Source organism: Triticum aestivum, chromosome 2A (assembly GCF_018294505.1).
Source record: "Triticum aestivum cultivar Chinese Spring chromosome 2A, IWGSC CS RefSeq v2.1, whole genome shotgun sequence".
NCBI classification, from domain to species: Eukaryota; Viridiplantae; Streptophyta; class Magnoliopsida; order Poales; family Poaceae; genus Triticum; species Triticum aestivum.
Genome location: NC_057797.1, coordinates 212576526 through 212586292, shown reverse-complemented (window position 1 = coordinate 212586292; position 9767 = coordinate 212576526).

Genomic DNA, 9767 nt, shown 5'->3' with positions numbered 1-9767 from the left:
GCCGTCGCCTCGCCCCGCCGCCGCTCCCGCATCTCGCCGGACCGACGAGGTAGCCGTTCGTCGTCGTTTTTTTAAGAAAACCGATTCAGTTTTTTAAGAAAAACCCTAGTTCGTTTTTAGTTTGGTTCGCCGTTTTTTTTCCGGTTCTTCTCTTTAGCGGACGTTCGTCCGTACGTTCGTTTTAACGAACGGTTTTTGCTCGTTAGTTACAGACAACGAACGCTTGTTCGTTAGCCTGTTCGTCAGCTTTCTTTTATCGGATTTTTCCGCGATTATTTCTGATTGCGATTTCTGATCCTATTTTTGTTCTAGTTTATCTTTTCGCTCGTTTGCCGGAATCAGGCGATTGAAGCACCTAGATCTTCGTCTCAAGACCCTCTTTCTGTTTAATCAACTTGAACAAGCTTTTGCTACTGTAAAATTTGACCTAGGTCCATATTAGTAAACGGATCTTGTTTCTTTCGCCGTTTGAGTTTTTTTGCTCCGTTTGATTTGATTCTTTTTGCTAACCGGAGCTCTTAAGTTGAACTTTCTGGTAGATATTCTTATTTGAGATTTACCTGTGCTTCTTTGCTTGATTACTTATGTATGCTATTGTTTGTTTGCGATAGAATTCCCAAAGTGCGAAGCGTGTTATTTGGAGTCCCTAGGTTTCGCGGATCATCAGCAAGACATGTAACACTTTGATTATATCCCTTTATCGCCCAGTTTTTATGCATTAGTTCCAATCCTCAAACATTGCATGGTTAGGATGTGATTAACATGTGGGTTGGGAAGTAGTTGATGAGGTAGAACTTATTGCCTTGTTATATTCAAACCTTGGGAGTTACTTATATGAATTGCTTATATTGATATGCTCGTAGACGTGGTTTGGGTGAGTGAAATCCATGACAGAAGTGAGGTTGTTAAATAATGGTTTAACTTAAGGTGGCAACTTGAATACACATCTGGGTGGATTGAGGCACCTGGAGAACCCAGTGTTGCCTGTATTTTTGGAAATCCCGGGGTTCCGTGTGATTTTCCTATGGACCGCCACCCAGGCTCAAAGGGAACTAAGATGGTTCATGCTAGAAACTTCCGTGCGCAACCACAAGCTATTATGGGCTCTAGCATAGTTGAGTAAGTTACGTGAAGCTCTTGAAGAGGTGGATCAGCAGGTAGTGGGTTGTAGGTTTGGTATGGTCTGCACGGAGTAGAGAGTTAATGTTCCTGAAAGATTGTGTCTCGGTCATCCGTTTATCAAACACCATGTAGTGCGAGAAATCCAACAGAGGCGATCGAGTCTTGTGGGGAAAAGTGCGCAAACCTCTGCAGAGTGTACAAACTAATCATGGTTAGCCGTGTCCCCGGTTATGGACATCTTGAGTATCTAGTATTTGGAGTATCTTAAGTATTTCATCACTTTTAACTTAATATTGTTGGGTTGATAATTACTTTAATTGGGATTGAGTTGGAGGAACCTTCTCAATGATGTTTCAACTACCATGATAGTTAAATTAAAACCTATTCCTTTGTTGTAGGGAAAAATTGGCTTTTCGCAAAAACTATAACCATAGAGCTTTCCACCAGCCAAATATGCATGTAGTGATAGCATTATTTTGCTCTTGCTCTATTGTGTTATTTTGCCAGCATATTCCGTGTGCTGACCCGTTTTCGGGCTGCAACGTATTATGTTGCAGACTTTTCAGACGAGGAGTAAGGTTCGTTAGGTCGTTGCCATGCAGCTCAGCTATGCCGTTGGAGTTGATGGACTCACTTTATCTTCCAAGCCTTCCACTGTTATCGTATTAGATGGCCTTAAGCCATATTTATTGTAATAAGTTCTCTTTGGAGACATTCAATGTAATAAGTGTGTGATTGCTACTCTATTATAAATCCTCGAGTATTGTGTGTGTCAGCATTACCAATCCAGGGATGACACTGAAGCACATAGACTTGACCGTTTGAGGTCGGGTCGCTACAAGATGGTATCAGAGCACACGCTGAGTGTAGGACACGACCACTAAGCTAAAACCATAGATCACTATTCTCTTCTCATTTCTGACTCCTCTCCATTTTCCACTCTTTAGGATGGCAGATGCAAGGAACAAGTTTGCACAACCGGATGAAGACACACCTTTTGGACGGAACTTGAAGGAAGTCACCAGGTACCTGAACATAGGAATACAAAGCTTCACCGGGACCTACAATGCCACTTTACCAGAAGAGGAGCGATGGATGATTCAAGTTCAAGTTCCAGGAAGGACATTCACACCAGTCACTAAGCCCATAGAGTTTTCCTTTGGTGCACCAACCTGGAGTCTAGGAAAGAGTATGGCGGCTCACATCACCATGGGATGCATTGGAGAAGTTTACCAAAAGGAGCTTAAGGATACTATCTACCAGATCTGTGGGCGCCGAGATGAGCAATGGGAGATGATCAGCACTAGGAAAGATAGATCAATTGCAGCTTTCATCCAGGAACTAAACCAGCACATTCGACGTCAGGAGAATCAAATGTGCGCAGGCATGATAGATCTGAAGAAGGCAAAGACAAGGATCATCGAACTGGAAGAAGAACTTAAGTCTACATGCGATGGATATGAGGAGGAAATTGCGACACTTTTGGAGAAGAATGACGACCTGATTAAGAAGATCGGAGTATTCATGGGAGACCCTGCATCAGTAGAAGAAGACGAAGAACCCAAGGAGATCCGTCAGGAGGACTACATCATCATCGACGACACCGACTTCGACCTTAGTGATGATGACTTTGAAGACGAAGCTGGAGCAGATATCATGGAGTCTTCAACCGAGGAATATTTTTAATAGACCACCACATCAATAGTAGTATTCCACCATGTAAATAGTGTAGTCCGAGCACTTTTGCGATAGTTCTTGACCGATTGTATGCCCTTGCTTGATTGATTGAGTGAAATGATTGTGTTTGTCTCATGTGCATATGGGTAGTGCTTTCTCATTAGACCTCATTCTATTCTAATCTCTCCACTCTAAACCCATCAGATGCCTCCGAGACGTGACCCCGGATTCGCTTTCCCACCCGAGCTCACTCAGTTGATCCAGCAGCAGAATACCCTGATGTAGTTTTTAGTCCAGAACCAAGGCAACAACAACAACAACAACAACAACAATCCACCACCACCACCAGTTGACAACTTAGCCCATTTTCTGAGGTTGCAACCGCCGGTGTTTTCCAGTAGCACCAAGCCTATAGTAGCAGATGATTGGCTCCGCAGGATTGGAAGGGAGTTAACTACTACAGGTTGTACCGATGCTGAGAAGGTGCGTTTTGCCGCACATCAGTTGGATGGACCAGCAGCCTCATGGTGGGAGAATTACACTGTCACCTACCCTATAGACACGGTGACATGGGATCAGTTTCAGCAAGCTTTCTGTACATCCCATGTCTCAACTGGAGCTATGAGTATGAAGAAGCGTGAGTTTCGCAACTTACGCCAGGGGAACTGTACTGTGGCTCAGTACGCGGATGAGTTTAGCAAGTTATCTCGCTATGCCCCTGATGATGTGGTCACAGATGCCGCAAAGCAGGAGAAGTTTATGGAAGGGCTAAATGATGAGATGAGCATGCAGTTGATGGTGGCAACATTCAAAAACTATCAGGAGTTGGTAGATAAGGCTCTTATGATTGAAGGGAAGCAGCAGCAAATTGAGAACCGTAAGAGGAAGTATGGACAAGGGAGGTACTCAGGAGCTCAGCAGAAGCCTTGCCTAACCCTGAACATGGGAGGACTTGTTCATAACCATGGAGGCCACGCCCACAATGGAGGAAGTAACCATAATCATACTGGCCCAAGGAATGGGAATGGGAATGGAGCAAGCAACAATTAGAATCGCCCCAATCCAGCCACACCCACCAAGAGAGACCTAAGCCACATTACTTGTTTCAAGTGCGGGAAGACTGGACACTATGCCACGGAGTGCCTTGAAGGGAAGAATGGAAACGGAAATGGGAGCGCTGGGAAGAAGCCCAATCCATTCAACAAAGGACAAGTGAACCGCGTTAACATGGAGGAGGTGGAAGAGCAGCCAGACGCGGTTATAGGTAAGTTTTTGGTCAAGTCATTACCGCTCTTGTTCTTTTTGATACTGGTGCATCGCATTCATACATATCAAGGGAATTCGTGGATAAGTTTAAACTACCAACCCAAACCCTTAGGACCCCTCTGTTAGTGAGTTCACCTGGAGCAGAGTATATGGCTAGTCGATGGTGCGACCAGATACCCTTAACCATTGGCAACCATGTTTTTTTGTCCGACCTAATTATCTTGGAGTCACAAGGATTGGATGTGATATTAGGAATGGACTAGATGTCAAAGTACGGAGGAAGCATTGACTATGTTAGTAGGTCAATTTGTCTCACCACCCCTGACGGAAAAAGGATCAAGTATGTATCTAGGCATGCGCCAAGAAGTAGCCAAGTAAGTACCCTCACGGGAGTTGTTCAGGAGGAAGTGCATGTAGTAAAGGATTACCTGGATGTTTTCCCAGAGGAGTTACCAGGCATGCCACCGGATCGAGATATCGAGTTTTTGATAGAGCTATTGCCAGGCACAGGGCCAATATCCAAGAGACCCTATCGGATGCCCGCGAATGATCTGGAGGAGATTAAGAAACAGATCAAGGATTTATTGGAGAAAAGTTACATTCGACAGAGTTCATCACCATGGGGAGCCCCAGTGCTTTTGGTTGAGAAGAAGGATAAGTCCGTAAGAATGGTTGTTGATTATCGGGCCTTGAATGAAGTAACAATCAAGAACAAGTACCCATTGCCGATGATCAATGATCTGTTTGATCAGCTGCAAGGAGCTAAGGTGTTTTCGAAGATCGATCTGCGATCGGGATACCATCAGTTGAAGATACGAGAGAAGGATATACCAAAGACAGCATTCACCACACGGTACGGGTTATACGAATATACGGTCGTGTCGTTTGGACTGACCAACGCCCCTGCCTATTTCATGAGCATGATGAACAAGGTGTTCATGGAATATTTGGATAAGTTTGTTGTGGTGTTCATTGATGATATAATGGTATATTCGAAGAATGAAGAGGAGCACCAGGAGCATTTGCGTTTAGTCCTCGAGAAACTCAAGGAACATCAGTTTTATGCCAAGTTCAGCAAATGCGAGTTTTGGTTGAAGGAAGTCGGATTCTTTGGACATGTTATCCCAGGAGAAGGTATAGCAGTAGACCCCACCAAGGTTCATTCAGTCACTGAATGGTTGGCACCCACTTCAGTTAGCGAGATCCGCAGTTTTCTTGGACTCGCAGGATACTATCAGAGACTCATTAAGAATTTTTCCAAGATCGTGAAGCCAATGACAAAATTATTGAAGAAGGATACCAAGTTTAAATGGATGGAAGATTGCGAGGCAAGTTTCCAGGAGCTGAAGAAACGTTTGACTACAGCCCCAGTGCTGACACTGCCAGATATACGTAAGGATTTCCAAGTGTATTGCGACGCCTCTCACCTAGGACTTGGAAGTGTGCTTATGCAAGACGGAAGAGTTATTTCGTATGCCTCACGACAACTAAAACCACACGAGTTGAATTATGCCACGCATGATTTGGAGCTAGCAGTCGTAGTGCATGCGTTGAAGACTTGGAGACATTACCTTATTGGAAACCATTGTGATATGTACACGGATCATAAGAGTTTAAAGTACATTTTCACACAGAAGGAACTGAACCTTAGGCAGAGGAGATGGTTGGAGCTCATAAAGGATTATGACATGAAGCTTCACTATCATCCAGGAAAGGCCAATGTCGTAGCAGACGCTTTGAGCCGGAAGAGTTATGCTAATACCCTAGAGAGCTTGGGATTGCCGAAGGAGTTAGCAGAGGATCTCCGGGAACTTCGATTGGAGATTGTTCCTAGAGGTTTTGTTGCAACAATGGAGGTTCAGTCTACATTGTTGGGCAAGATTCGAGAAGCTTAGAAGGATGACAAAGAGATTGCCGAGATAAAAGAGAGAATGAGCGAAGGAAAGGCCAAAGGTTTTCGCGAGGATGAGCACGACACCTTATGGTTTGAGGACCGTGTTTATGTGCCCAATAACATAGAGATCAGGAAATTAATACTTCAGGAGGCTCATGACTAACCATACTCGATACACCCTGGAAACACCAAGATGTATTTGGATTTGAAGGAACATTTCTGGTGGACAGGGATGAAGAAGGATATTGCCGAGTATGTAGCCGTATGTGATGTATGTCAGAGAGAGAAGGCAGAGCATCAAAAGACAGCAGGATTGCTACAGCCTATGCCAATACCCGAATGGAAGTGGGATAAACTTGGCATGGATTTTATCACCGGATTACCAAGGACCAAATCAGGGTATGATTCTATATGGGTAGTAGTTGACCGCTTGACCAAAGTGGCACACTTTATCCCAGTGAAAACAACTTATACCAGTGCAAAGTTAGCCAAGATATATATGACCAGGATCGTATGTCTGCATGGAGTTCCAAGGACCATCGTATCAGATAGAGGAACACGGTTTACCTCAAAGTTTTGGCATCAGCTGCACCAGACTCTGGGAACGAGATTGGAGTTCAGTACAGCATTTCACCCGCAGACAGATGGACAGACCGAGAGAGTCAACCAGATTCTGGAGGACATGTTGAGGGCCTGTGCACTAGATTATGGATCTAGTTGGGATGACAATCTGCCTTACGCAGAGTTCTCATACAACAATAGTTACCAAGCTAGTTTGAAGATGGCACCGTTCGAAGCCCTATATGGACGAAGGTACAGAATACCGTTGATGTGGGATGAAGTTGGAGACCGACAATTGTTTGGACCAGACTTGATCAAAGAGTCTGAGGAGAAAGTTAAACTGATTCGAGATAGACTGAAGATAGCTCAGTCCAAGCAGAAGAGTTATGCAAATTCGAAACACAAGGAGGTAACCTATGAAATTGGAGACAGAGCATATCTGCGAGTATCACCTTTGCGAGGAGTGAAACATTTTGGAGTTAAGGGAAAGTTAGCCTCGAGATTTGTAGGACCATATCGTGTTTTGGAACGGATGGGAGAAGTTGGCTACAAGTTGGAGTTACCTGAAGGACTATCAGGAGTTCACGATGTGTTTCACGTTTCCCAGTTGAAGAAGTGCCATGCTGAGATGGCCGATATACTACTAAGAGATACCGTACTCTTGGAGGCGATTCAGTTGGACAATGATTTGACTTATGAGGAGAAGCCAGTCAAGATTTTGGAGTTTGCCAGTCGAGTCACCCGCAGCAACGTTATTAAGTTTTGCAAAGTTCAGTGGAGCCACCATACTGAGGATGAAGCCACCTGGGAATGAGAGGATGATCTTCGCAAAGACTACCCACACCTATTTTCTAGCCAACCCGAATCTCGAGGGCGAGATTCATCTTAAGGGGGGTAGGTTTGTAACATCCCAAATTTTCAATTTGGAATGTTATACATAGATCATTCTTGCATATCATATTTTATTGCATTTCGTCTCGCGATCCACGAAATCCTAAGCAACTCAAGGACCCTCGGAGAGAGTTGGGGATTTCCCCGGTTTTCAAATTTGTTTTTTATCAAATTTTGAAACAAGGATTTTTGGTTTTAATTATTTTTCTCTCCAAAATATATGAGAGGAGATAATATGACTTCTCCAAAATAATTGAAATATTGGATGAAAAATATTAAAATCAAATATTTGTTTTTATTTGCAATTTTGTTTGCACTAGAAAAATTGCATGTTTTCAAAATTGCATTTTAGGGCCAAGAAAATGTTCATCTCGTTCTATATATTTTATTTAGATGGTGAAAATTTGTTTTGGCATTTTAGATTTTTATTTTATTTTCTAGGATATTTTTTCTGTTTGGCGGAATTTTTTTAAAAAAAATCTTCAGGCGCCGACTGGGCCGAAACCCCAGTCGAGCCGGCCCATCCTCCCCGCGCGCCGTCTCCCTCTTGGAGACCGGAAGCTGTCGCTGTCGCCGACTCGGACGGAGTCCGAGCCGGACTCCGCCTCATGCCGCCTTGCCCCCTCCCCAAGTCACCTCTCCCACCTTTCTTAAATACCCAAGCCCCTCTCCTGCCACCACCACCCACCCCGCCGCCTGCAGCCCCGCCCGCAGCCGCCGCCGCTCCCGCGTCTCGCCGGACCGACGAGGTAGTCGTTCGCCGTTGTTTTTTAAAAGAAAAACCCTATTTCATTTTTTTAGTTCAGTTCGCCGGTTTTTTTTTTCCGGTTCTTCTCTTTAGCAGATGTTCGTCCGTACGTTTGTTTTAACGAACGGTTTTCGCTCGTTAGTTACAGACAACGAACACTCGTTCGTTAGCCTGTTCGTCAGCTTTCTTTTATCGGATTTTTCCGCGATTATTTCTGATCGCGATTTCTCATCCGATTTTCGTTCTAGTTTATCTTTTTGCTCGTTTGTCGGAATCAGGCGATTCAAGCACCTAGATCTTCGTCTCGAGACCCTCTTTCTATTTAATCAACTTCAACAATCTTTTGCTATTGTAAAATTTGACCTAGGTCCAGATTAGTAAATGGATCTTGTTTCTTTCGCCGTTTGAGTTTTGTTGCTCCGTTTGATTTGATTCTTTTTGCTAACCGGAGTTCTTAAGTTGAACTTTCTGGTAGATCTTCTTATTTGAGATTTACCCGTGCTTCTTTGCTTGATTTCTTATGTATGCTATTGTTTGTTTATGATAGAATTCCCGAAGTGCGAAGCGTGTTATTTGGAGTCCCTAGGTTTCGTGGATCGTGAGCAAGGCAAGTAACACTTTGATCATATCCCTTTATCGCCTAGTTTTTATGCATTATTTCCAATCCTCAAACTTTGCATGGTTAGGATGTGATTAACATGTGGGTTGGGAAGTAGTTGATGAGGTAGAACCTATTGCCCTGTTATATTCAAACCTTGGGAGTTACTTATATGAATTGCTTATATTGCTATGCTCGTAGACGTGGTTTGGGTGAGTGAAATCCATGACAGAAGTGAGGTTGTTAAATAATGGTTTAACTTATGGTGGCAACTTGAATACACATCTGGGTGGATTGAGGCACCCGGAGAACCCAGTGTTGCCTGTATTTTTGGAAATCCTGGGGTTCCATGTGATTTTCCTATGGACCGCCACCCAGGCTCAAAGGGAACTGAGATGATTCATTCTAGAAACTTCCGTGTGCAGCCACAAGCTATTATGGGCTCTAGCATAGTTGAGTAAGTTACGTGAAGCTCTTAAAGAGGTGGATCAGCAGGTAGTGGGTTGTAGGTTTGGTATGGTCTGCCTGGAGTCGAGAGTTAATGTTCCTGAAAGACTGTGTCTCAGTCATCCGTTTCTCAAACACCATGTAGTGCGAGAAATCCAACAGAGGCGATCGAGTCTTGTGGGGAAAAGTGCACAAACCTCTGCAGAGTGTACAAACTAATCATGGTTAGCCATGTACCCAGTTATGGACATCTTGAGTATCTAGTACTTGGAGTATCTTAAGTATCTCATCACTTTTAACTTAATATTGTTGGGTTGATAATTACTTTAATTGGGATTGAGTTGGAGGAACCTTCTCAATAATGTTTCAATTACCATGATAGTTAAATTAAAACCTATTCCTTTGTTGTAGGAAAAAATTGGCTTTTCGCAAAAACTATAGCCATAGAGCTTTCCACCAGCCAAATATGCATGTAGTGATAGCATTATTCTGTTCTTGCTCTATTGTGTTATTTTGCAAGCATATTCCATGTGTTGACCCGTTTTCAGGCTGCAACGTATTAT